General features: G+C 44.0%; 1 protein-coding gene across 2 annotated transcripts in view; it reads right to left on the bottom strand.

The window, feature by feature from the left end:
* LOC117355755 (cytochrome P450 7B1) overlaps positions 1–24,666 on the bottom strand; it is a 295,302-nt gene that overhangs the window by 247,246 nt on the left and 23,390 nt on the right. The window lies entirely within an intron of this gene.

Genomic DNA, 24,666 nt, shown 5'->3' with positions numbered 1-24,666 from the left:
ATTGGGTCTCCAGCTATATAACAGGACCAGTTACAAGCATAAAATAATTAGCTAATTGGCACTAATTTGACAATAAAAAGCAATAATTGGCATTAGCAAACATTAACTGGGCATGTAAAGAACAGACCCACCTATGCCCCATCCCTGTGAATTCTAACTCATAATTACATGCTAAGTCGTTTTAGCACAAAATCATGGACTACTGGTTAGGCACATTACTGCATATTACAAGCAGGTGTACACTATCTGTGTAAATGAAAGTATTCTTTAAGTTTCATCACCCAAATGACACTTTAATTTTGGTGATCTGTTATAGAATGAGGGTGTATGAATCTAGAACCTAGAATCCTACTTATTTGTGTAACTTATAGAATACTTACAGCTTTGTAAGGACAAGAAGCCATTTTGTGAGGAAAGTAAGTAAAAGAAGGCTGCTCAGGTTCTCAAAAGTAGTAGCTGAGAACGTAAGGAAAAAGAGGTTGGCTTTCATAAACTACTAAAGATTGCAGAAAGAGGAAGACAGGCAAAAACATCTGGAACATTTAAGAGAGGCTGGTCGAGTACTTAGGAAAGCAAAGGTGCAAATGGAACAAAAAATAGCTGACATAGTAAAATGTGTGTGTGTGGGGGGGGGGGAAGACATTTTTTAGATAAGACCATAAGAATAGCCTTACTGGATCAGACGAATGGTCCATCAAGCTCAGCATCCCATCTTCATGGTGGCCAATCCAGGTCACAAGTACAGTACCAAATTTTAACAACACATTCCATGCTACCAATCCAAGGCAAGCAGTGGCTTCCCCCATGTTTGTTTCAATAGTAGACTATGGACTTTTCTTCCAGGAACTTGTCCAAACCTTTCTTAAAATCAGCTACGTTAACAGTTCTCACCACATCCTCTGGCAATGTGTTCCAGAGCTTAACTATTCTCTGAGTGAAAAAAATATTTCCTCCTATTAGTTTAAAAAATATTTCCCTGTCACTTCATTGAGTGTCCCCTAGTCTTTGCAATTTTTCATGGAGTAAAAAAACAATCCAATTCTACCCATTCTATACCACTCAGGATTTTGCTTCAATCATATCTTCCCTCAGTGCAAAAGTGACATTGTGAGATTTGAAGATGAAGGGGAGAAATAAGTAGAATCCGATAAAGATAAGGCTGACTTGCTTAACAAATATTTGTGTTCTGTGTTCACTGCTGAAGTGCCAGAAGCAGGACCGACCATTATGCAAATAGGTATGGTAGACCCTGATCAATTTTCAGAGGATTGTGTTCATGAGGATCTAGCTAAACTAAAGGTGTATAAAGTGATGGGGCAGGATGGTGTACGTCCAAGGGTAGTGAAGGAACATAGGGAAGTTCTGGCAGCTGCACTGGCTGACCTTTTCAATGCTTATCTAGAGTCGGGAGTGGTACCAGATGACTGGAGAAGGGCGGATGTGGTCCCTCACCACAAAAGTGGAAGGAAGGAATAGAGAACTACAGGCGGGTAAGTCTGACTTCTGTGGTAAGTAAATTAATTGAAATGCTTTTTAAAAAGAGAATAGTGATGTTTCTGGAATTCAGTGGATTACAGGACCTGAGGCAACATGGATTCACTAGAGACCGGTCTAGTCAGACAAATCCAATCAATTTTTTTGACTCGGTGACCAGAGAATAGAGGAAGTATTGGATAAGGAAATATGCTAGATGTAGTGTATTTAGTTTTTAGCAAAGCCTTTGACAGTGTTCCACAGGTGTCTAATAAATAAACTGAGTGCCCTCAGTATGGGCCCCAAAGTGAAAGACTAGGTCAGGAACTGGTTGAGTGAAAGGGTAGTGGTCAATGGAGATTGCTCTGAGGAAAGGGATGTTACCAGTGGTGTGCCTCAAGGTTAGGTTCTTGGCCCGTTTTTGATATTGCTGAAGGAAAAATTTGCCTCTTTGCGGATGATACCAAAACTTGTAGTAGAGCAGACACCTCTCATGGTGTGAATAATATGAAGAAGAACCTAGCGAAGCTTGAAGAATGGTCTGAAATTTGACAGCTAAGATTTAATGCTAAGAAATGCATTTGGATTGCAAAAACCAGAGGGGACGGTACAGCTTAGGGGGTGAAGAACTTTTGTACATGAAAGAAGAGCGGAACTTGGGTGTGATAGTATATGATGATTTTAAGGTGGCCAAACAGGTTGAAACCATGACGGAGAAAGCTAGAAGAATGCTAGGGTGCATAGGGAGAGGTATGGCCAGTAGGAAAAAGGAGGTACAATTCTTGAGACCGCACCTTCAAAAAGATATAAACAGGATGGAATCGGTCCAGAGGAAGGCTACTAAAATGGTCGGTGTTCTTCATTATAAGGTATATGGGGACAGACTTAAAGATCTCAGTATGTATACTTTGGATGAAAAGCGGGAGATGGAAATATGAGAGAGATGTTTAAATATCTACATGGCATAAATGTATATGAGGCAAGTCTCTTTCATTTGAAAGGAAGCTCCAGAATGAGAGGGCATATGGTGAAGTTAAGAGGTGATAGGCTCAGGAGTAATCTAAGGAAATACAATTTATTTTTTTTTTTAGTTCAAAAATTTTTATTGAATTTTAAAATGACATTACATTTTTACTGAAAGGGTAGTAGATGTGTGGAATAGTCTCCTGATTGAGGTGGTGGAAACAAAGTCCCTGTCTGAATTCAAGAAATTGTGGGCCAGGCACATGAGATCTCTGAGGGAGAGGAGAAGAATGTGGATGCTGTGGATGCGCAGACTGGAAGGGCCATTTGTCCTTTATCTGCCATCATGTTTCTATGTTTCCAAATTATGTACTTACTGTATCTGCCATACATGGTGCTTGCACTTAAACCAGCTTTATGCCTGCATACATGCTTGTGCCTATATGTTAGGGAAGTGGTCTCTAATCTTTTTCCTGTAGAGGGCCCAATGTGAATACAAGAAAGCTCTAAGGGTCACCAAAAGATTTCAAGGATATACATACTACTAGATTTGTAAACCACCTTGATCTGCTTGCTTAGGCTGGGTATTAAACATAACAAATTAAAAATTAACACTAATATTGATTCTACAATACTTCAAGGATATATTTAAAAAACTTTATTTTGGATGGTCTACAATAACAAATTCCAAAAATGAGACACCTGAGTAACACACTTAAATTGTTTGCAATTACTACATGAAGTGGGCAAGATGTCCTTATTTTTAGGTTTGGACATTTCTTCCTGTTCAGTAATCACTGTTGCCATAACTAACAAAATTTTTTTATTTTTTTTTAAATGGAGGAAAAAGACCTCATCAAAACAGGGGGGGGGGACTGGCTATCAAGATAAATCTTTTAGCAAACCCTACCCAAGGAAATAACCTCAGTCGTAGGCCAAAAAACCTCCAAAGACACCGAGTTCATTGAGCCTTATGTGGACCTAGTTTGTATCTGTATAGTAATACAATACTCCCCCGATATTCACGGGGGTTCCATTCCAGGAACCCCCGCGAATGTTGAGAAACCGTGAATATGGTTTTTATCGGGGGAGACAGGAGAGGGCAACCGGAGAGGGCAGCCGGAGCGCCGGTGAGTGAAGGAAATCACTCGTTGTATGCTCTGACCACCTCTTCCTGTACTAAAGTCAGGCCTCACCAATCAGGAGCTGGATTGGTGAGGCCCGACTTTAGTACAGGAAGAGGCAGTCGGAGCATACCGCGAGTGATTTCCTTCACTCACCAGCGCTCCGGCTGCCCTCTCCTGCCCAGTCATTCGCAGTCAGAAAATACCATGAATGACCGCGACCTTGAATCGCGGACCGCGAATTCGCGGGGGAGCACTGTAAATTCTTGTGGATCCTGTCCTCTTCTTGGTTGACGTACAGTAATCACTGTTGGCCATCCTGATGTTGGACCCTCCCTAATCCTGTCCAAATCATGTCCCCTTGCTACTGGATGTACAGCAGTGTTAAGACATCCCTTCTTTGCCTTTGCTAAATTGGGATTTGGACATTTCAAGCACACAGATGTCCATTGCAGACTTTTGTGACATTCCTATACTTCGAAAATGAGTGCCATAATGGCAAACTTATTGAAACACACAAAACTATTGCAAGAGGTTAATACATATTAAAAATTATTCAGAGCATAGACAAGCTATTTGGTATTCATTAACAGCACTGCTAACAAGGATAAAACAGCTTGTTATAGTTTTAGCAGGAAATCTATGGCAATGAGTTAAAGAAATACATAACTAAGCAAAATAGCTCACTGTCTATTAGAACTGCAAAAAATGTTTCAGACACACTGCTTGTATGCACATACTTTACCATAATACCTGTTATTTTAGCATTAGTGAGCATAATCGACATCGCATTTACATGCATTAACAGAGATTGACCTCATAATGGATGCTGAAGATGGACTTTTATTTTTTGGATACTGGAAATAACAATAAAAACAAATATGTTTTCTTGGAGACTGGTTAAGTTACGATTTAAAACCCTGAAAGTTCCTGACAAGTATTAGTGTGGCAGAACTGAGTGTTTACACATTTTGAATCTAAATTGAGTGAGCTGTTTGTTAAAATTAGAAGAAACTGTGATGTTGTGCTGACATAAAGCATACTTCTACCCATTTGATGTCTTCAAATCATTAGCATGTGTCTGTTCAATTTAAGGTTGATTTTAAAAGAGGTCTGGCAACTATTTTTGCAATTATTTCTAGGCATTTATAAATTAGATAGAGCTTCTCCTTTCTTTTTGAAACTTCATTGGCTTCCAATTGAGGCCTGGGTGCAATTCAAGCTCTGTATCATAATATTCAAAATTTTGTATGGCATTGTTCCACCTTATTTGATGCCTCTAACCTATCGGAAGGCAGAAACTCCCATTCTTCTTGTAATCAAATGCTGATCCATTTTCCAGTAAAAAAAAGATACGTCTTATAAGCAATTGACTTCTTTCATCTTATATCAAGCCCCTTCTGCATGGAATTCCCTGCCTACTCATAAAATATGAGAGGAATTATTTACTATTTAGGAAACATCTGAAAACTTGGTTATTTTAATTGCAAAACTTTTATCTAGATGTTATTAGTCATGGTCACTTCTTATTGAATCAATTTGTTTATTTGATGTTCACCTGATCTGTATTAAAAATGTTCAGGTAAATGCAGAATACACCTTTAAAGTAACACTGAAAAAAAGATTTCAAATTTGCTTTTAAACACCTTCAAGTGAGAAAGCATGTAGTCCAATAATCAAAGCAATAAACTGCTCAATTTCTGAGACTCCTAACATTCAAATCCTGCACTCCTACTGAGTCCTGACAGCGGAAACTTGTACAAATTACTCAAACTAATAACTTCACTATTCCTTCTTCCTCACCAGAATTCTTAGCCAAACTTGCTACCCCAAAGGTAGCTGTATTTATGCTTCTAATATGCTAAAATTTCTCAGGAAGTTTTTACGATAAAAATGTTATAACTAGTGGTTGTTCTGCCCTTGGCAGCCTTATACTACGGTAGTTTATGATATAACTCTAAGATATGTTAATACTATTCTCACTTCCTACAACTTTAGTACTGCAGTCACTTCCTGCCATGATATGTGAGCAGTGCATTGTGTATAATGTAGTCTCTTATATGCTGCAACCACCTCTGCTTATCTGCAGTGGCGTACCTAGGGTATGTGGCACCCAGGGCCCATCATTTTTTGGCACACACCCCCACCCACCCCCCATGTAAAAAATATTTTTTGTAATAACCATGAAACGGTATAAATGGTCAGAATGGAAACAGGTAGTGAAAATTTTCTTTTATTGAACCTCATAAATGTAACCATTATTCCAAACATAACATAACATAAATTATGTCTGAATTGTCATGACATCAGAAGTACATATGGAGTAGTTGCAGGTGATGCTTGGGACAGTTCTGATTGTGTTAGTTCGGTTTTATGTGTTTTTTGAATAGAAGGGTTTTTATTTCTTTTTTGAAGGTTTTGTAGTCTGTAGTCGAGGTCAATAGGTTGTAGAGTTGGGGGTCGAGTGTTGCAGCTCGAATGGCTAGGTGGTTGTCGAACTGTTCTTTTCTTTTGACGTTTTTGGTTGGAGGGTGTGTGAATGGTACGTGAGTTCTCCTATGTCTGGTTGAGGTGGATTGAATTATTTAGTTGAAGAAATTAGTTACCACCCCCCCCCCCCCATTCCACACACATTAATTCTCTTCCATTTTTGTTCCCATTAAGTTCCCAGAAAAAAAATACATTAAAATAAGAAGTGAAAACAAAGGCCCCTACAGATGAGAACATAACATAAGAATAGCCTAACTGGATCAGACCAATGGTCCATCATGCCCAGTAACCCATTCTCATGGAAGCCAATCCAGGTCACTAGTACCTGGTCAAAACCCAAAGAGTAGCAACATTCCATGCTACCGATCCAGGGCAAGCAGACACTTCCCCCATGTCTTAATAACAGACTATGGACTTTTCCTCCAGGAATTTGTCCAAATCTTTCTTAAAACCAGCTAAGCTATCTGCTTTTACCATAACTTCTGGCCACTTCATTTTTAAGCTTAGATCTTTCCTTCCAAACAGAGACCTTGCTAGATGTCAAATACAGCACAAGGGAACTTCACACGGACTTAGCTGTGCAGGAAATGTGAATCTCCTCATACACCCACCTATAGTGCAAAAATGTGCAAAGGTCTGTTTTTTTCTTTCAATCACTACAATGCCACACAAGCAGCACTGTTACAAAAGGTCAATGCTAAGGTTAACAAAGTTTCCTTCCTTGGACCACAAGGAGATACTGACAAACCACTGGAAGAGATCCCAAAACAACTACCTAGGCACAATACCCAAAGACCCACTCAGTGTGTGAACCAGTTGAGTGGAGTGGACTAACTGGGGGGTGGAAATGGGCCCAGAATTTGCTCAGGAGAATTTCCCAGACCACCTCTTCCTCTCAACACATTGACACACTGCCACCACTACCACTAGGAACACCTCACCGGGTAGGCCACCAATGCTTATAAACTTTATAAAATACATTATTATATTTTCTTATAAAGCACATATTTTAGCTGAACTCTCTGACATCCTCAGCCTTTCCATTCACAAAAATAGAAGGAAGAAAAGTTTCCATTTCCTGCTGTCTCATGTCCCCGGCCTATACAATATTTTTCTTCTGCAGACCCTTCAAAAGTCTGACCAAATCCTCGTTTCACTTGCATTATAAAGTACTGAGGATGCCATCTCTCCCCAATCCCAGGTCCTAAAGTCTGAGACAGTAGCGCAAACTGCCTGATTCAGGAAAAAAAATTTCGATTCAGCCTATTTAATTGGTTTTTCAATTCGATTTTCCTGCCCAGTTGGGTGATTTTTTTCAAAAATCCTGGTGGGTTTTATAGCTTTTTCACCCCCTTTGGCTTCTCCTAACCACACTGGCGCTGTGGTGTAAATAAAATAAAGAAACAAAAAGGACTTTTCCTTTCTCTGTTAAATCCTAGCTCACGTTTGCGGTCTAACACCAGCTCTGGCAGGATACACATTTCAAATCTGACATATTGTAATCACAAAACAGAAAATAAAATTAATTTTTCTACTTTTTGTTGTCTGGTTATTTTTTCAGATCTTGTTGGTCCAAGGCTCTGGTTTTCTTCTGATAACTTGCTTGCCAGGGTCTCCTTCTTTCTTCTTTCTGCATGCTAACCATCCATCTCCCATCTCTGTCCTCCCTTTCCATTTCCTTTCCCTCCCCAGGAAGTCTGGTATCTTTCCTTTTTTTCATCTCCCTCCACATATCCACCTTTTCTTAACTACCCTTTCATCCGGCATCTCTCCCTCCTTCCCCACCATCTCTCCCTTTCTTTTCCCAATTACCCTCCTATCCAGTATCTTTATCCCTCCTCCATACCATCCCGTGTCCAATTTCTCTCCCTTTCTGTTCCTTCCCTCCCTATATCCCATGGTCCATCATCTCTATCCCTCTCCTCCATTTTCAGACCCATTATTTCTTCCCCCCAAAGTCTGGCATATGCACGTCTCTTTGAACACCCCCTTCCCTCCGTATACTTCTACACCAGGGTGCCCCCCAAAGGCCTGTCCCCCCCTTAAAGGTCTGCCTCACCCCTTGAAGGCCTGTCCCCCCCCCTTGTAGGCCTGTCCCCCCTTTGAAGGCCTGCCTGCCTGTTCCCCCCTTGAAGGCCTGCACCCCTCTTGAAGGCCTGTCCCCCCTTAAAGGCCTGCACCCCCCCCGAAGGCCTGTACCCCCTTGAAGGCCTGCACTCCCTTCAAGGCCTATCCCACCCTTGAAGGCCTGCACCCCCGAAGGCCTGTCCCCCCTTAAAGGCCTGCACCCCCCACCAAGGCCTGCACCCCCCCGAAGGCCTGTACCCCCTTGAAGGCCTGCACCCCCTTGAAGGCCTGTCCCCCCCTTGAAGGCCTGTCCCACCCCCTTGTAGGCCTGTCCCACCCTTGAAGGCCTGTCCCCCCTTAAAGCCCTGCCTGCCTGTCCCCCCTCCGAAAGCCTGTCTCCCCCCATGAAGGCTTGTCTCCCTCCCCTTTAAGGCCTGCATCTCCCCCTGAAGGCCTGCCTGCCCGCCCCACCCCGAAGGACCGCTCGCCCCCTCCCCCCAACTCGACGTCCGGTTGTTCTCCTCTGGCCTCCCCGCACCATTTAGAGTAGCGAAGCAGCCTGCAGCAAGATCGCGATGTCAGCGATCTTGTGCTGTCCTCCGCCGCGGACCCGCCCCTCTCCTCTGATGTCAGAGGAGGGGGGCGGGACCGCGGCGGAGGAAACAGCATCAAGCAGCATAAGATCGCTGACATCGCGATCTTGCTGCAGGCTGCTTCGCTACTCTAAATGGTGCAGGGAGGCTAGAGGGGATGGTGCAGGGAGGCCAGAGGGGAAGAACCGGACGTCGGGGGGGGGAAAGGACACCAATGACCAGGCCGGGAGCACCCCCTCAGGGCATGCACCCGGGGCGGACCTCCCCCCCCCCCCCCCCCCTTAGTATGCCATTGCTTATCTGTATAAGCCTTGCTATCAGTGGTCCTTTCTCTTGCAAAGACTTTCTCTTTCTCTCATCTAAGTTTGATTCTCTCTCTCTCTTTTTTTTTTTTTTTTTTTTTTACCTCTTCTATACCTGGTGCCAGGTTCTGTTCCCTACTGGGCACTTCACTCCTCTGACCTTGTGGGCATTTCTTTGGATTTTGTGCCTGATTGAGCTTCACCTTCTCTAGGAAGCACATATGCTCCTCCACCTCCCATGGAAATGGACTTGTCTTTTACCAAACATATGCACACATATAGCACATATATGAACAACTCAGCACTGCACCTTTGGAACTACTTTAATCTATCTGACAACTCTCCGACCTCTGCAATAAATCCTCTTTCTCTTCAAAATTTCCATCTTCACCTACTATTATGAAGTTTCTTGCCTTAGGGTAGCAAGTTTCTGAGAATCTACAAAACAGAGTAACTAAATATACTTATTCAATACATTTCAGAATGGGAGGCTGGGTAAATTTGGAGGGTTATACTTAAAGCTGTACTTGTTGAACCATGTTTTGAAAGAAGGATTGTATGCACTGTTGTGTTCTCTGATATGTTCAACAATAGATTTAAACATTTAAACATATGAGGGTCATTTCATAAATAATGCACACTATTTTTTTTAATTTACATGGTTTGGGGTTTTTTTTCCAAATGTTTCTTTACAGTCCTTCAGTATAGTCTTCCTGCTTTGCAATGGCCAAATCCCAACGTCCGGGAAGCTTCATTATTCCATCCAAGACACCATTTTTGTTCAGTTGCCCAATAGCTCAGGTGACGGCGGACGAAAGCTCTTCCAGAGACGCAAAGCGATGTCCATGCATAGATTGTTTCAAATTTGGAAAAAGGTCAGGCATTCTTGAATCGCATTGTTGCTATTGATGAAACATGGGTCAGAGACTTTGAGCTGGAGCTGAAATCACAGTCCAATGAGTAGAGAGCTTCATCTTCTCCATGACCAAAAAATTTTGACGAGCTCAATCAAGTGTCAAACAAATGATTTGATTTTTGCTTATGATCATGAAGGCATCATCGTCACAGACAAAGTTCCATGTGGAAGAAGTGTCACAGCAGTATATTATCGTGATATTTTGCAAAAAATGCACAGAAAAAATGCACAAAACCCGACCTCAGTTGCTCTTGGCTGGGCTACTCATTCTTCACGACAACGCTCGCCCATACATAGGGAATGTCGTCATTGAAAAAATATGCGAACACGGCTGGGAGGTGTTACCTCATGCTCCCTACAGTCCAGACATGAGTCCACCAGACTTCAACCTTTGACCAAAGTTGAAACAACCTATTCGTGGACATCATTTTACATCTCTGGAAGAGCTTTCTTCCGCCGTTACCCGAGCCATTTGGCAATTGAACAAAAACTGTATCTTGGATGGAATAATGAAGCTTCCCAGACATTGGGACTCGGTCATTGCAAAGCAGGGAGACTATATTGAAGGATTGTAAAAAAATACTTGAAAAAAAAAAAAACCCAACAACATGTAAATTAAAAAAAAAGAAAGAAAAAAAAATAGTGTGCATTATTTACATTACATTACATTAGTGACTTCTATTCCGCCTATACCTTGCAGTTCAAGGCGGATTACAAAAGAGCTAACTGGACATTTCCAGTAACGTTACAATTGTTTTTTGGTTATAAAAGAGGTAAGATGGCTGGATAATTTCCAGTAGAACTTGCAAATTGGATAGTAAAAATGACTGGACATTTCTAGGTAATATTACAAATAGGTTACAAATAAGATTACATTACATTTAGGGATCTGTATTCTTGGTTGGTATTTTGAGGAGGAAGAGATTACCAAAGTGGAGGCTTTGGGAGGGGAATTTACCAGGGAGGAGAGGGAAGAGGGGGAGGGTTAAGGTATCTGGATAAATTTTTTTGAATAGCAGGGTTTTGATTTCTTTTCAAAATGACCCTCGTAAATTTAAGAAAAGAACAGAGTTCTTGTGCATTCTGGTGTGTTAAGGTTATTACTGAGAAAACTCTAGTGGTGGAGTGGTGCAATTACCTCTAAATATAAATGGATGGAAATGTCACGGTTTTAAGTGTGGTCCCCAAATAACTCCACACAACCAAGGGATTCAACAAGAAAAAGAACAGTAAAATTTATTAAATAGAGCTAGAAGAGCAGATACCTGGATGTTGGACCCTCCCTATCATTCTCTCTGCAAGAAACTTCCCAACCCTATATGTTCTGTCTGTCTTTCCAAGTTAGATTGTAAGTTCTTCTGAGCAGGCCCATCTATTGCTTGTTGAATGTACATCGCTGCATATGCCTTTCAGAGATATAGAAATTATAAATAATAGTAGCAGTGGTAGAAGTAATAGTAATAGTGTTAGGTGAATTCTTCATATAGGTACTGATTTGTATTGCTAGATGGTATTTAGCAGGTGGTAAATTTATAAAGGTAACATGATGTTAAAGTTACCACTTAAAGTTCATAGAAGTTCAAGTTAAAATCAAAACCATTCCACACGTTTACACACAAACTTAATTATTGTTTCATTCCTACAGTAATTCAATTACTGGTACTCAATTCTGCAAATAACAGCTGTTAAAGACTATATAACGTCAGAAAGGATGGGCATTCAATAATTTATCTACCTGAGTATGACAGACAGTAGCAAGCATGTTGAAACAAGTCTGTGCATGTTGTGACATGTCTCAAGGTTACTCATGCACAGCTGCGACTCATTGCAAGTCTAAAATTCTAAGAGACATTCTTTCTGAAAAGAGAGGAGGAAAGCAGACATCTTTCTGAGAGGAGAAGAGTAGAATACATATCTTTCGATAAGTATACATTATTTTGCTCTGAGCTTTGATAGGTTTGGGGAGAAAAGCTCAATTGTAAGTTCCCTTCTATAGACAGCTTAGATCTTAAAAGAGCAAACTTTACTTAGCTAGTCTCTATAGACTATAGTCACTATAGTCTTTTATAGTAATACAGTTTTGTAAGCTTGAACCTTCTGCTAGAGATAGTTTCTGGCAGGCAGAGCAGGGTATGGCTTAGTCACCATTAGAATTAGTTAATAATACAGTATACAACCCTTTCCAGTAGTTTTAAAAGTAAAGAGGGGCATAATCAAAAAAACGTCTAAGGCCTAAAACGTTGAAAGTAGAAGCAGGAAAAATGTTCATTATCAAAAAAACATCCAAAAGGAGGGTTTGTTTTGTTTATAAGGCCTGCCTCAACATTCAGCTGCTTAAATGCCCAGACCACTCCTACGACTAAACTTAAACCATATAATCAACCCCCCAAAAGTCTAAGTCCCAAACGCCCAAAACAAGGGCTTTTAGGCGAAGGAGGAGCCAGTCCTTTGCCTAAAAACTGAATTCTGTAACTGGTGTCTGTCAAAAACAACACCGGTTACAGAATCCCCCCCCCCCCCCAAAAAAAATGATCGGGCCAGGAGAGAGCCCAAGCCCTCCTGGCCCCGCCAAGTATGATCGGAGCAAGAGGGAGCCCAAGCCCTCTTGCGCCACAGCACCCCGACCTTCCCCAACTCGATGGGGTAAGAGGGAGCCCAAGCCCTCTTGCCCCGTGGCACCCCAACCTTCCCCGACTACAATCAGGGCAAGAGGGAGCCCAAGCCCTCTTACCCCGTGGCACCCCGACCTTCCCTGACTATGAGAGGGGCAAGAGGGAGCCCAAACCCTCTTGCCCCGGCAATCCTGGAACCCAAGCCCTCCTGGCCATATGACCCCCCCTAGAAGATCGGGCAGGAGGGAGCCCAACACCTCCTGCCCAATCGAACCCCCTACCCCCACTCCCACTAAAATACAGGCAAGAGGTATTCCAGGCCCTCCTGCCCTCGACGCACCCCCTCCCACGCTCCCCCAGAACCCACGATTGCCCCCCCGCTGACCCACGAGACCCCCCTGCCGATCCCTCGATCCCCACTCCCAATCCTCCCGAACCTTGAAATAGTTGGCCGGACGGACGGGTACCAAGCCCGCCCGTCCGGCAGGCCAGCCATCCCAGGAATGGGGCCGGATTGGACCAGGCGGCTCAAACCCCGCCCAAAAGGTGGGGCCTGAGGCGCTGGGCCAACTAGAGTAGGCCCAGGAGCAAATGGGCCCAACCCGGCCCTATCCCCTCCTCTAAAAATGCCTCTTTTCACTCTATGCGTTTAGAGGCAGGGGAAAGGCCTAAGCTGGTTTTAGATACATCTAAAACCAGCTTGATTATGAGTACCTGGACGATCAAGCCACTTAGGCCATTTTTAGACGTTTGGTTTTTTTTATTATGAGCCCCAAAGTGTTTTACCAGAGGAACGCCCTCACCTGGAATACTGCGTCCAGCACTGGTCGCTGAACTTGAAGAAGGACACAGTACTACTCGAAAGGGTTCAGAGAAGAGCGACTAAAATGGTTAAGGGGCTGGAGGAGTTGTCGTACAGTGAGATATTAGAGAAACTGGGTCTCTTCTCCCTTGAAAAGAGGAGACTGAGAGGGGACATGATTGAAACCTTCAAGATAATGAAGGGAATAGACTTAGTAGATAAAGACAGGTTGTTCTCCAAGGTAGGGAGAACGAGAGGGCACTCTCTAAAGTTAAAAGGGGATAGAGTCCGTACAAACGTAAGGAAGTTATTTTTCACCCAGAGAGTGTTGGAAAACTGGAACACTCTTCTGGAGGCTGTCGTAGGGGAAAACACCATCCAGGGATTCAAGACAAAGTTAGACGAGTTCCTATGGAACTGGAACATACGCAAGTAGGGCTGGTCTCAGTTAGGGCGCTGGTCTTTGACCTAGGGGCCACCGCGGGAGCGGACTGCTGGGCATGATGGACCACTAGTCTGACCCAGCAGCGGCAATTCTTATGTTCTTATGTTCTAAATTGAAACAGTTTGAAGATTTAAAGTTAGGAGCAGAGCTCAAACTCTCTTTTTAAAACAAACAGAAAGTCAGTTTCTGTCTTGCCCTAAGGAATAGAAACTAGTGCTGCTGACCTGAATTGGGTATTAATTAGTTTCTGAGAGCATCAAAGGTCTGTTTAGAGCACATAATATCTATATAAAGAGAGAAAAAGTCCAAGTTAGCATTCTTTTTGAGAGGAGAGAAAGAGGGAAGATGACATTCTCTTTCTGAGAGACGAGTAGAAGACATATCTTTGGGTAAGTATACAGTACATTATTTTGCTCTGAGCTTTGATAGGTTTGGAGAGAAAAGCTCAATTGTAGGTTTCCTTCTACAGACAATTTAGATGTTAAAATAGCAAACTTTACTTATCCAGTCTTCATAGAATAATAGCCTTTTATAGTTCTACAGTTTTGTAAGCTTGAACCTTCTGCTAGAGATAGTTTCTGACATGCAGAACAGGGTCTGGCTTAGTCTCCATTCCCTCCCGTTCTCCCCTCTCACATCCACTCCTAGCTCATTTCTTTACTTATAGTCATAATTTATTGTCAATTATTCTAATTAGGACAAAAGGAGAACTCTTTATATTTCATTACCTGCAAAGAATCAAATGCTAAATAAGCATACAATATAACCCTAAGATTATCTAAGAAACAAACACTAAATAAAGCATATAATAAAATCCTAAGGCTCTCTATAATAGTCTAATACACTGTTCTTCAACCACCGGTCCACGGATCGTGCCGGTCCACAGAAAATTCCTACTGGTCCACACAGAGCTGGCGAGATCGACGCCGTTAAATTTCCTGCCCCGGTGGTGTTGGTGTAAATCTGCTGTTCCTCCCAGCCTCGGGCAATCAAGACAGGCTGCCGACGTCGGGCATTCCCTCTGTGAGTCTTGCCTATGTGGAAACAGGAAGTTGAAACAAAATAGGCGGGACTCAGAGAGGAAAGGTCCCAACGTCGGCAGCCTATCTTGATCGCTGCCCCTGCCGAGTCGCCGAAGAGGGCCGTGGGGAAAGTGCAGGTAGAAGGGAGATGGTCAGCCTGCATGGGGAGGGGGTCTGCGTGTGGATTGGGGCCATCAGCAGTGTCTGTGCTGAGAGTCTGCCCACATGCAGGATGCGGCGGGTAGGGGCCTCCGGCTCGTCTTGGGTGGCAGGGCCTGCGGTGCAATGCTGTTTTTGCCGGCTTGAAGGGGCCGCGAATGCGCAGGGCGTGCAGGAGCAAGATCATGGGGAGCCTTTGACAGTGGCTGTCTCCCCTCCCAGCAGCTCTCGTACTTACCAGGGCAGTGATTCACTTCAGCAACTTCCCATTTCCTCGGAGGCGGCAACGGACCCAAGGCTGCCTAAGGAAATCACTGCTGCAGGCAAGTACTGAGAGCTGCTGGAAGGAGAGGAAGCCACTGTTGGAGGCTAGAAAGCTTCTGGATAAAGGGAAAGCTGCTACTGGACCTGGAGGGAGGTAGAAGGAGAGATGCTACTGGGAGGGGAGGAGGGAAAGGGATGGGATGAGAGTTAATGTTGGATAGGGGGGGAGGAAAGAAGGGAGAAGGAAAAAAGGAAGGAAACAGATGGCAGGGAGATTACAGGAGGGGAAGGGGGGTCAGGGGTCAGGGTGGAATGGAGAGATCAGATGAGGAAAGGGGAGAGAAAGAGGAATGAGAAAGTAGAGAGAGATTGATACTGGAAAGGGGGTCAGCAGAGAAATGAGAGAGGGATAAAGATGCTAGATCTGGTGTAGGAGAGATAAAAATGAAGAAAGCAGTGAAGCTGGAATGAATGATGTAAAAAGGAGAGAGGAGGCACAGGCTGGATGGAAAGGGGAGAGGGGCATAGAAAGAAGTCAGATACTTATGGAAGGGGGGGAGGGCAGACCAGACAGTGGATGGAACGGGCAGATGCTGGATTGAAGAGACAGGGCAGACGCTGGAAAGAAAAGAGTGAAAAGAAGTAGGAAATAATCCTGTAGCTAGGACCTGCCCATCAGGGGATGCAATATCCCGTCGCACTGAGGATGTATCTCCAGTGGCTTCTACCCAGGAGGAAAAGGTTAGGACAACTGTTGTAGTTGGTGATTCAATCATTAGGCATGTAGATAACTGGGTGGCTGATGGATGTGAGAATCACGTGGTCACTTGCCTGCCTGGTGCGAAGGTGGCAGACCTCATGCGTCACATAGATAGGATTTTAGATAGTGCTGAGGAGGAGCCAGCTGTCTTGGTACACTTAGGTATCAATGACATAGGAAAATATGGGAGGGAGGTTCTGGAAGCCAAATTTAGGCTTCATGGAGCAACTGGTCCAGGAATCGACAAAAGGGAGAGCTATTTTAGTTTTGGTCCTTAGTGAAATGCAAGGCATAGTACAGGAGTTAACAGTGTTGGGTCCGCTGGGAAACAGTGATCATAATGTGATCAAATTTGAGCTGATACCGAGCGTGACATCGCAAAAGAAATCCACTGTAGAGGCATTTAATTTTCGAAAGGGCAACTATGATAAAATGAGGACAATGGTTAAAAAGAAGCTAAAAGGATCAGTTGCAAAGGTTAGGACTTTAAACCAGGCGTGGATGTTATTTAAAAATAAAAAGCAAAAAAGTGGCGAAGGGACACCACATGTCAGCCGCAGAAACAATCTATTTATTACAAACATATAAATGATAAAAACATATACAAATGAATGGCTAAAAATAAAAATAAAAACATAAAGCAAGCTTCACAGGGAGTCCTTAAGTCTTTTTTGTGTTGGTCCAGCAGATCAAAGGTGAAGTGAAAGAGGCTATTAGAATCCAAAAAACATCCAGCAGGCCAGTTGAGAGGAACAGCAGGCCAGTTTGTTTGTTTTTTTCTTCTACTCCTCTGCCCGTTTGCTCTTCAGTGGCTTCCCCTGTGTCTGTGTCAATAGCAGACTATGGACTTTTCCTCCAGGAACTTGTCCAAACCTTTCTTAAAACCAGCTACTTTTAACCACTATTACATCATCTAGCAACGAGTTCCAAAGCTTAACTCTTCTCCGAGTGAAAAAATATTTCCTCCTATTGGTTTTTAAAGTATTTCCCTGTAACTTCATTGAGTGTCCCCTAGTCTTTGCAATTTTTGATGAAACAAAAAATCAATTCATTTGTACCCATTCGACACCACTCAGGATTTTGTAGACTTCAATTACTAAACGGTGCTACAGGTTTTTAACAAGGACCGGTGAGGTAAATCCGTCAATGTTCATAGGAATTCTGAGTGTTGGAGCATTTACCTTGCTGGCCTGCACTAAAAATCTCTAGCGCCATTTAGTACAAGGAACCCTTAGCTTAGAATATTGTGTACAATTTTGGAGACAGTACTTTCAAAACGATATAAATAGGACGGAGCTTGTCCACAGGGCAGCTACTAAAATGAACTAAAATGCTCAGGAGGTCAGGCTATTTTACTCAATTATAAAGGAAGCTCTCAGGCATGAAGGGGCATATAGTATGAAGGTGAAAGGGGCAGACTCAGGAGTAACCTAAGGAAATACTTCTTCGCAGAAAGGAGTGATGAATTTGTGGAATGGCCTTTCAGGGAGGTGAAGACTGTTTCTGAATTTAAGCAAGCTTGAGACAAATACATAGGATATCTAAGGGAGAGGATGGGATAGCAGATGGTATGAATGTGCAGATTGGATAGGCCTTATGTTCTTTATCTGCCTTTATTTCTATTAATTCCTTCCAACCCCTCTATATGTACATGTGTGTAGCTGTGTTGTCTCTGTGGGCATTTCAGACTTGGAAGAGGATAGAAAGGGCAGTTTCAATGGGACAGTATCCAAGCATTCTGTTGTCTTGGAAGGAGCAACAAAATTAAATCAAGTGTGTGACTATATGAAATCATTAGATGTCGCGGGCAACAGATTTGAAAAGATGGATTTTACATTTTCATTTTTTAATTTTAATAAACCAGAGCTGAGACGTGGTATAAGTAGTATTAACTGAAGTACAGAAAAGGCTAGCACTGAAACACAATCCTCCCACTAAGTACTATAGCTCTTCAAGTTCTGGGAAAAGCAAATCCCCCTGATTGAAATGCTTCGAAATAGAGAATTCTCAAAGCTAAATGCCTCAGAACATCTCTCTGATGAAAAAAACCTAACAGCCACATCTATAATTCATTTCTGTGCCAGGGCAAATAATGTTCCAGTACCCCCAGTGATGGCCATGGTGATGATGTACCATATGGCTTCCAGTTGCCATGGCACAAAATGTTGCTGCAGGGAACAGCAAAGACGTCATCATAAATCTTAGTAACAGCTTTAGAAGAGGCACTCAAACCAAACTGACTTAAAGAGTGTTTTACATGCATGGGTTAAAATGACACCCAAGGGACAGATGTATGAACAATTTTCTCCCAGTACAGTTTTTTAAAAATTACTTTCTTCTAGCTACAGTGCATCATGGCTTGACTACACTGTACTGCAGAACAGGAGACTTGCTTTATAATCTCAGTGCCTATGAAGCTCAGATGAGATCACCATGATCAGGATGGGCCCCAATCAAGAGGAAACAGGTCCTCTCCTACAACTTCTACGAGCAAAGGGAGCTGTTTTGGAAAGGGGTTGGTGTGAAAATGAGCAGTAATTTTTCTCTTTATAAAGAGCCTTTTCTTCTCCTTCTAAGGGCGTATAGTATTTATACCAATGTCATACACTGGGAGCCTTTTACTAAAGGGCATGCAGCTCTGATGCATGCTTAATGTGTAAAAACATTTCCCCTTTTCAATGTGCTAACCATGCGTGTTTTGAGTAGAAAATGGGTGTGGAAGCACATGTTCTGATTAGTGCAGAATTAGAAACATAGAAACATAGAAAGGTGACGGCAGAAAAGGGCCACAGCCCATCAAGTCTGCCCACTCCACTGGCCCACCCCATTAAGTCTGAGTGCTGATGACTTAGTTCCTTAGCTCGACCCTCATAGGGATCCCACGTGGATATCCCATCTATTCTTAAAGTCGAGCACGCTGGCGGCCTTGACCACCTGCATCGGAAGTTTGTTCCAATGATCCACCACCCTTTCCGTGAAGAAGTACTTCCTGGCGTCACCACTAAATTTCCCTCCTCTGAGTTTAAGCGGGTGCCCCCTTGTAACCGAGGGTCCCATGGGAAAGAAATTGACGTCGGGAAGAAGGCTTCTGGGCTACAAGCAGCAGCAGCTGTGGACCGGGGAGGAGGGGTTGAATTGGCGCTAGAGGGAGGTAAGGAGAGAGGCTGGCAAGCAGCGCCGGTGGACCCGGGGGAGTGAATCTGCCGCTGGAAGGGAAGCTATCACCTGTCCTGTTGTCCCTGCGCACAGCTTCGGGACGCTGTCCCTGAAAACGGGACATTTTGGCGTCTCGAAGCTGTGTGTGGGGACAACGGAACAGGCGATCACTTCCCCTCCAGCACCCGATTCACCCACCCCCTGGGACTTATGATCACCTTATGTATACTATAAACCGTGCCTCACTCTAGAAGCAGTTTACAGAATAGCGCTAAGCGTACATTTTTTCGGCAACATATATTGAATTTGGTCCGCTGTTACAGAATGCTGCCTCAGAGTACCTAACATAGGCGTCAGCATTTACGTACAACTAGGTTCAGCAGGCTTAAGTCTGACACCCAAAGTTAGGCATGAGAATCATCACAAAGCATGATTGTATAATGGGTTTGCACCTTTTATAGAATCATGTTTGATCACCATTAGAGAATTTTTCTCTTAGGGGGAAATTCTACAAACGGTGCCTTAACTTAGGCGCTGCCCTACCAGCACCTATGTTAATAGGGAAATACCGTTCAAACAGCAAATAGCTTTAAATTTAAATCGCCTAATACCACTATAGGCGTGGCTAACGCCGGAAGTTGTGTTAGGCACTGTAAAGCGTCTACATAGGCGCAATTCACGACAAAGATAGGCGCCAGAAATATAGGCCTGGAAAACCCTAGCCTATATTTCCGGTGCCTATCTTTCCTAGAGGCGCGATTCTCTATATGGCGTCATCACATTATTGGCACATGATCGGTGGATGCTTTTTTAGGTGGACGCCAATATCACTGCCGTATAGACAATCTGGGCCTTTAATGCCCATAATGTTTATTACCATGCGTTTAGCTTTAGTAAAAGGGCCCCTTTGTTCTCAATTTTGTTTCAGTGGCTTTGAGAGCAGTTTTCAAACTCCCTTTGGGACTGCAAAATCATTTTCTAAGAGAAATGCCTTGTGGCATTTCCTTTTGAAGACCCAGCTGGCACACAATGCAGGAGCAAAACTACCTGTGTAATCTGCACCTGAACAGAAGCAGCTGCAAAATACACACATGAAAGTATAAAGTATGCAAAGATTATAAAATTCAGTCTATGTATGTACTTTCACTCCTGACACCACGCTACCCAATTTTTACGGTAGGCAAAAGTACGCATACTATTGAAATAGCACAACCCTTTCACATAACTTACAAATTTCCTCAGTTCCACAGATTTGGTTCGGAAGATATTCATTTAAATTTTCTGTATTAAATGCACTACATGAGTGACTAGTGGCCAATTTGAAACATAGCAAGTCCCTGAAAACCTGTGTGGGCCAGCCCAGTAACCAAGCTGCACACTGCCATATATCAGAGCACCTGAGTTTCACTTCCAGGGCTGAACTTAGTTCCCCAAGCTGGCCAGAATTAGGGATACAGCAAGGACGAGTCCCAGCTGTGCTTTAAATATCACTTTAGAGCAGTGGTCTCAAACTCGCGGCCCGGGGGCCACATGTGGCCCGCCAAGTACCATTTTGAGGCCCTCGATGTGTTTATCATAATCACAAAAGTAAAATAAAAGTTTCTTGATCATATCTCTTTTTAGCTATACATTAAGCCCCCCCAAAATTTATAAACTATAAAGAGTTTTGCCTCATGCAAAATTGTAATTTCTTTAATAAGACATTAACTATTTTTTTCTGAGGCCCTCCAAGTACCTACAAATCCAAAATGTGGCCCTGCAAAGGGTTTGAGTTTGAGACCACTGCTTTAGAGCAATAATTTTAAAATAAATGTTTGCACATAAAACACTGCATAATCAAATAAACTTTTTTAGTACAGGTTCTGTTTTATGCAATGAGACCTAGTTACTAATACTTCAAGTTAACAGTAAAATAATCTATCTTAACAGTAGCCCACATTAGAGAATGACACAGTGGCTATTACCCGCGGCTAGTCACGAATAGCCGTGGGTAACCCGCCGAAACGGTGAGGGGGGAAAAGTGCTCACTGTGGGTACCGGGACAAGGTCATCCACCATCCCGTGGAGCAGTGAATGGCCTTGTCCCCGCAGTTAAGGGAAGAAACGCGCGCTGTCACCAAATCGTGTGCAGCCCCACTCCCTCCTTCCTACCTACCCGAATCTATCTATCTCCCTCCCTCCCCCTTACCTTTGCTGCGCTTTTTGTGTAACTTTCACAAAGCTGTCTGAGCCTGCAAGCAGTATCATGCGTGTGTGGGCAGAAGCTTCTCCTCTGACATAAGTTCCGGTTGCGTCAGAAGAGAAGCTTCTGCCCACACATGCACGCTACTTCTTGCAGGCTCCGACAGCTTTGTGAAAGTTACTCAAAATGTGCCGCAAAGGTAAAAGGAAGGGAGGGAGATAGATAGATAGATTTGGGTAGGTAGGAAGGAGGGAGGGGGGCTGTGCGAGGGGTGCCGAAGGGTGGTGAGGTGGCGAGAGGGAAAGGTGGTGGAGAAAAGGAACACACTGAAGGGGTTGGAGAGAAACTGACGCTGAAAGAACATGGAGAAGACAAAGTGGGGAGGACGTTGAAAGGAAATGGGGAAGACAGAGTGGTGAGGACGCTAAAGGAAATGGGGAAGACAGAGTGGGGAGAAGGACGCTAAAGGACATGGGGAAGACAGAGTGGGGAGAAGGACGCTAAAGGACATGGGGAAGACAGAGTGAGGAGAAGACGCTGAAAGGGCATGGGGAAGATAGAGTGGGGAGAAGACGCTGAAAGGAAATGGGGAAGAGTGGGTAGAAGGACGCTGAAAGGAAATGGGGAAGACAGAGTGGGGAGAAGGACGCTGAAAGGAAATGGGGAAGACAGAGTGGGAAGAAGACGCTGAAAAGACATGGGGAAGACAGAGTAAGGAGAAGACGCTGAAAGGGCATGGGGAAGACAGAGTGAGGAGAAGACGCTGAAAGGGCATGGGGAAGACAGAGTGGGGAGAAGACGCTGAAAGGAAATGGGGACAAGAGAGTGGGGAGAAGGACGCTGAAAGGAAATGGGGACGAGAGAGTGGGAAGAAGGATGCTGAAAGGAAATGGGGACGAGAGAGTGGGAAGAAGGATGCTGAAAGGAAATGGGGACGAGAGTGGGGAGAAGGACACTGAAAGGAAATGAGGAAGAGTGGGGAGAAGGACACTGAAAGGACATGGGGAAGACAGAGTGGGGAGAAAACGCTGAAGGGAAATGAGGAAGAGAGAGTGGGGAGAAGACGCTGGAAGGGAAGAAGACAGAGATGCCAGACTAAAGAGGAGCGGAGGGAAGAAGATGGATGCTAGATCAATTGGGGTGAGGGGGTGAAGGGAGAGACACAGTAGCAGAGCAAATGGAAGACGCAGAGAGAAGACAGACAGTGGATGGAGGAATTGAATGAGAAGATGAGGGAAGCAGAAACCAGACAACAAAGGTATAAAAAAAATTATATTTATTTATTTTGCTTTAGGATAAAGTAGTATATTAGTTGTGTTTATAAAAATTTATAAACAAAGCCCTGCCAGCTGAACATCTCTTTCTCTATTTCAGCAGCCAGAACTTTGATTTATAAGGAAGGAATAAGCTAAATATTGCAGTACTGAGGCTTGTATGGAGGCTATGGGGACAGGGACAGTGGTCGCGGGGACAGGGCGGTGACAGGGACGGTAGTCGCAGGGACGTGGTGGTGACAGGGACAAATTTTTTCCCCATGTCATTCTCTAGCCCACATTGATAACATCCCCTCTAAGGGGGAAGATTCTCAAAACTTTGTGGTATAATCCAACGGGCTCCTCTCACAGCAACTCCTGTGGCACCTGTCGCAAGTGTACATATAATGCTTTGCAAAAGATGAGTCATTCTCAAAAACCCACGCATGCAAATGAGGTTCACGGACAATTATGGAGGGTCGCTATATTTGCATGTGACGAGTTGCTGGTGATAGCGATTGGCACATGCGCAGAATACACCCGCACATTAAACAACCCCCCAAAAAAAATTAAAGGACGGCAGAAGGGATGCCCACTCCCTCTCACTGCCAGGGTCCCCATCTTCCCCAGCAAGAGGGATGCCAACTACTTTCTGCCAATGATTCCCACCCTCTGACAGCTCCCAACAACCCCCCTGGCAGGAGGGATGCCCAACTTTCCTGCCACCAGTGATTCCCATCCCACGACACTCCCCGACCATACCTCCCCAGCAGGAGGAATGCCCATTCCCTCCTGCCGTCGGCGATGCACCCCCCCCCTCCATACCCCTGTACTTCTCATTCCAAAAATGGCCGACCTTCCCCCTGGTGTATCCTGGGTTGTGCTAGGGAGGGGCCTAAGGCTTTGATCGGCCCAGGCACTTAAGGCTCCTCCCATGGGAGAAGCCTTAGGCATCTGGGCCAATCAGAGACTTAGAGCCCTATCTGGTGCATCCATAGGAGGGACCGTAAGCGCCTGGACCAATCAGAGCCTTAGGCTCCCCCCGGCACATCCTAGGATACGCTGGGGAGGGGATGACCCGCCATTTTGAAGAGGTAGGCCTGCCACCGGGAGGAAGTAGGCATCCCTCCGGCTGGCCTATGAGTGAGAGATATAGGGGTGTTGGGGGAGTGGGCATAACCAATGGCAAGAGGGAGTGGTCATTCCTCCTTCTAGGGGAGTTGTCAGGGGGTGTCAGGGGTTGTGAATCACCAGTGGCAGGAGGGAGCAAGCATCCCTATTGCCGGGGGGGTGTTGTTGGGGGATGTTGATGGGTGGGAATTGTCAGGGGGACAGGACAAAAATTTTCTGGCAGGTATGAGCTGTCAAAACCCTTACTTTCCTGTCAATGCCTGAGCCAATCAGCGCTCAGGCACTCACCAGAAATTAAAGCTACAACAGCTCAGACCTGCCAAAAAATTTTGCCCGCAAATGTAGGACAGCAAGGTTAGGGAATCACCCAGTGATAAGAGAATCGCCCAGAGTGGTTTTTAAAATATTAATGACCTCATTGTAATACATTTGCATGGCAGAATTGGAGTCTGCCAGGAAGCTTGGAAAAGACCAAGGAAAGCCCTTTTGAGAATTGGCCAGTAGAATACAGTACTTCCATGCTAAACTGGCTGGGTTTTAAGAATCTTCCCCTAAATATGTAAGTACATAAGCCTTGCTGTACTAGGAAAGACCAAAGTCCATCAAGCCCAGTATCCTGTTTACAATAGTGGTCAATCCAGTTCATAAGTACCTGGCAGGACCCCAAAAAAGTAAAACAGATTTCATGCTGCTTATTACAGAAATCAACGGATTTCTCCAAGTCCACTTTAAACGGTTTATGGACTTTTCTGCCAGGAGCCTGTAAAAACCTTTTTTTAAAACCCCACAGCACTCACTATCTGCTTTTACCACACTGCGTAGCAACAATTTCCAGAGCTGAATTATATATTGAATGAAGAAATATTTTCTGATTTGTTCTAAATTACTACTTAGTAGCTTCATTGTATACATCTGTATCCAGTTTTTTGTTTTTGCTTTCATCAGTGGATTG

This window comes from Geotrypetes seraphini, chromosome 2 (assembly GCF_902459505.1).
Source record: "Geotrypetes seraphini chromosome 2, aGeoSer1.1, whole genome shotgun sequence".
Lineage (NCBI taxonomy): Eukaryota > Metazoa > Chordata > Amphibia > Gymnophiona > Dermophiidae > Geotrypetes > Geotrypetes seraphini.
This window is presented reverse-complemented; position numbering and strand designations above follow the sequence as displayed.